This window comes from Pinus tabuliformis, chromosome 9, assembly GCF_031772625.1.
Source record: "Pinus tabuliformis cultivar Carrire ecotype Pingquan chromosome 9, CPIR1, whole genome shotgun sequence".
Classification (NCBI taxonomy): Eukaryota; Viridiplantae; Streptophyta; class Pinopsida; order Pinales; family Pinaceae; genus Pinus; species Pinus tabuliformis.
The window spans coordinates 106,952,122-106,956,505 of NC_142307.1; positions in this window are offsets into that span (position 1 = coordinate 106,952,122).

Below are 4,384 nucleotides of genomic sequence, written 5' to 3' on the forward strand. Positions count from 1 at the left end.
TGATATTGTAAACCATATGAGAACGTATGGTTCCAGGTTCTTCTCCTCACGGTTATTAGCCATGATGACTGTTACACCTTCATTCTTTCAACGGAAGACAAGTGTGTTCTTATGGTAACCACTGATGATTAGTTAGGAAGATTCGTTGTCCTCACTTCTGATCTTTTGCCATCATTCTCATACTTCCGGATCGCTCTAAAATAAAGGGGATCAATATACAGTCACGGGATATCATATTGGAGCCTTTGATTGGTGGCGAGGTCGAAACCATATTTATCGCTGATAAAAGAGGCGCGACTTAATAGCAGAGGGTAGTTATATGATATTAGATTTTAATGGCATTTTCAAGATGAGATTGGGCAACTGAGGTTGTAACCTTATCGGTCCGAGACCGGAATAGCGTCGGGAGACCTTCTGAATTGGTAGCAGAGTTCTAGAATACAAATCATAACGTGTATGTATCGCAGAATCCTTAGCAGAGGTGGATCGCTGCACATGGTGTAAGTGAATATTTATTTCTCTGCGTATTATGTGTTTAAATCCATTTGAATATTCGTTGGTTGCGGTGGAAGTTTGAATGGCATAACAAGGGCCATAAAGAAAAACTGTTATGTTTGTGCAACTTATTAACCATAACGAATATAGCTATATAACGTCGGTGCAGAAGGTTGAGCCATTACGGCTATATATATATACACCGACAGAAACATACAGGCAGCGGTGTTATTAGATCAGGTATATATATATTGGATGCGCATTAAAGGTTCGTTCTTTGTATATTTAATTACCAAGGATAACCGATGTTATGCCGGTGTTAAGTCATAACCGTGACAGTTAATTATATATATACATATACGCCTGCGGTTTCATGTGGGGTGGGGAATTATTGCATGTAGCGAACACATTTCGGATACCTGTGGCTGTTTATTAAATTGACCGTAAGTCCATTAAAATGAAGAGCGCTGGGAGTAAATTCAAGCATGGTTGCTTTCTTTGTCATGAGATCACAATGATAGAAATAAGCTTTCAAACTTTCAAAGTGTACACCTAGAGTGTGTTGAGGTGCGTGGTTTATGTGCACGGTTGTAGAAGATCCTGGTAGAAGTGGCCTGGGAGTGGCCTGGGCTGCATCATCTTCACACACTGAAACGTTCCAAGGAAATCCGCAGGTGGAGCTGAAGGTGGATGTGAAGAGATCAACGCCCAGATCTAAAGATAAGTAACTGCATTCTTATAGAGAGAATTTTAGTGCATGCATTAGAAGAATGATTGATTTTATATGTTCTCTTTGTAAGAGAATAGGTTAATGCATGTGGTAATGTATATGGTAAAAGATTGAATAATTTATCTCTTTTCTTGGTTAAAGAAGTACTTAATGAGCCATGCTTGTATCATTAAAAGACTATGTCCACTGCATATACTAAAGAAGGGATATTAGGATAAGCTAATGGCTCAAAGAACAGTCATCGTGTTAGGGAGATGTGTTCTTTGTATGTTAGCAAAACTATGATAAATCTTGACCATTGTGTTATATGTTTTAGAAAGAAACATGGACTTGTAAACTAATGGTTAGAACTCTTAAAGAGAGTTATGCATTAGTAAACATTGTGGAGGTCAAACAGTATTATTTGGGTATATATATATGCTAGTTAGCTAGTATGTTATGCGTGCTCATGCATATGAGTAGATGTTAAAAGATCTCTTTAGATGTTGATTATTGTTTGAATAATAATGTAACTAATCTTGTTGCCAAGATTGTTAATGACTGCATTGACAGGAAACGATGGCAGATGGTGCCAAGGAAAGTGATGTTTAACATTATGGCAGGAAAAAGGATTATTCGTCCATGCAGATGAATTCAAGCTGCAGTATTGTCCATTGCTAGAACAATTATGCCACAAGGGATGTTGTATGTGGCGGTATGTAAATAAAAGATTACATGTAAATTGTATTAGCTTTTAGCTAGTTATGTGACAGCTTAATGATAATTCATTGTAAAGATTTTAAGACAATGGTTAAGGGATGGAATCCCTTATAAACCATTGAGTGAGGGGTGAAAACCCTCACGAGCGTTTAATAATAAGATTAAACGTTTGCTGGTTTTCACCCTATGGGGTTTCCAGGGTATATCCGTGTTCTATGGTGTGATTGATGTGATTGCCTTATGTGTTTGTTGATAATGATGGGTCCTTAATGATGATGGTTCTTTATTTGATGTGACAACCATACTGTCTTAGTACATGATTATCTAACATGGTTAAGGATATCAAGAAATGGATGCATGTGTTCATGAGACAGTTTTTTGTTATTACAGTGATGGTTAAAGGTTATGCAATGGTTATGAAATTTACTGTCTTTGATGGCAATTTACTTGATGTACTAATGAATAGTATATCTAATGGTTAGTGATGATTTTGGAGTTGTGAATTGATTAATTACTTGTGGTAATTGTATAAAAAATTCTAACTCCCTACTTGTTATAGACAATTTTGTGCCTTACAGCAACAGGCATGAATTGTCAATAATCCAAGGGATCCAAAGTCCCTAAACATGATGTTCCTACCCCTAGAGGAACAAGGTCAGCAAACCAACAGCTCTCAGATCAGTTCTCCACCTGAAAACACTCAAAAACAAGCAATCCTGAAATCAAAGCAGGTGCTCCACTAGGCTTCTGCGCTGAAACTCAACTCCTCCATGGTGTACCTGCGTTGCAAAGCAAGTGGAACAAAGGCCACCTGCGCTGAGCAAGATGGGACAAGTGGCACACTGAGTCATTGCTCTGGAATCTTCCAAAAATGACACTTGGATCAGGGATTTCGCCTTGTGATGAGTCAGAGGCTCTGTTTCTCCAAGTGGAAGCAAGGTTCTCCAAGTGGACTCAAGAACTGAAGATCAACTGAAGAGAGAGAGGACACAAGGCAGCTACACATCAGTTGCAAGCTGACTCATCCTTTCTCAATTCATCTATATATTGAGCTCTCTCCTATGAGCTCAAGAGGCTGGAATTTTGTGCAAAGTAATGATATGCTGTTGGTTTCACTATAGAGCTATTGGGTGATTGCTTGAAGGAGGTGAAGAGGAGAAATTCTTTCTGCTGGGAGGTGTTGCTGGATTGGGGCCTTCAATGGTTGTAACCTTCTCAGAACTTTACTTCTTCATTAATAAAAGCTATTGAGGTTCTTCTATATGCACTTGTTTCAATGATGTGTTGTGATAATTGTATATTTGATTTATGCTAATCCTTGAATCAGTTATGATTGCATGCTTCTTGTAGTTTCCTTCTTTGTTATTTTGCAGGATCTCATTGTAGCTGGGCCAGCAAAAGAGCAAGGAGTTGGGAGCAAGCAGCGAAGAGAAGAGTTTGGATTCGACATTAAGCGCAAGGCAACGGTTAGTGCATTTCCTCATTCTCTCTTGCTTTTGTAAAGAAGTAAACCTTAAGTAGTTTTCTTTACAGTTGTTGCTGAGGTACTATCACCCTTAGAGTGGGATAGGGTCATCCGAATCGGATACTTTTCCCTACAACAAACTGGCGACTCCGCTGGGGAATTGTATCTGTTTGATTGTTTGTAGTATTTTGCTATTCATTTCCTGAACAAAAGAGTACCAAATCGAAAAGCTTTTGACTATATCAAAAGCGAAGTAGAGGGCAGCTACTCTAGCTCATTTCTGAGCATGTTCATGATTTGAAGAGCTGATCTACAAGGATCCTTGTAAGCTCTTAGTGATAGCTTTTCGTCCTCCTAGTCATCCCTTAGTGTGTGCTTGACTGATAGCTTCTGATTTGAGCAAAAACCGTGAATTTTTGAGAAAATTGTGACCCGGAAACTGAGAAAACGCAACTTTCGTTTTCCAAAGCAGGTAGTACACAGGCTACCTGCTTTGCAACGTAGGTCCCGAAGGGGCTACCTGCGCTGAGAGCCAGACTGCCTGAGCAGCACCTGCGTTGGCCCAATTTTGCCTTGTGCAGTTGGGGTTTCCTCCTTTTTTCTTGCCTGTTTTCACTATAGTTTTTGCAGCAAGTTGTCTTTCTTGTACCTATTCTGAAACCAACCTTACTTGCCATCATTCCGCCTCTGTTATATAACGAAATTGTACTTGTTCTTTTGTATTTCTTACATCATTTACAATTTCCCATAACGAAAGTGAATTAGTCTTGCTTTGGCCTCTTAGATCTGAACCTGTGTTAGGCATTTTGCTGGTCTAAAGAGTTAGCTTGTTTGCTGTCCATAGCTGAGTAGTCTTTTTACTTTCGTCATTATGGTTTGATTTCATGTATTTCCTGTGATTAAACAAGTAAATCTTAAGGTGTCTTTTGATTTTGGACAAACTTGTTTGTTTTCGCTTGAAATCGAAATCAAAGTTATATAACAACTTTCTTTTT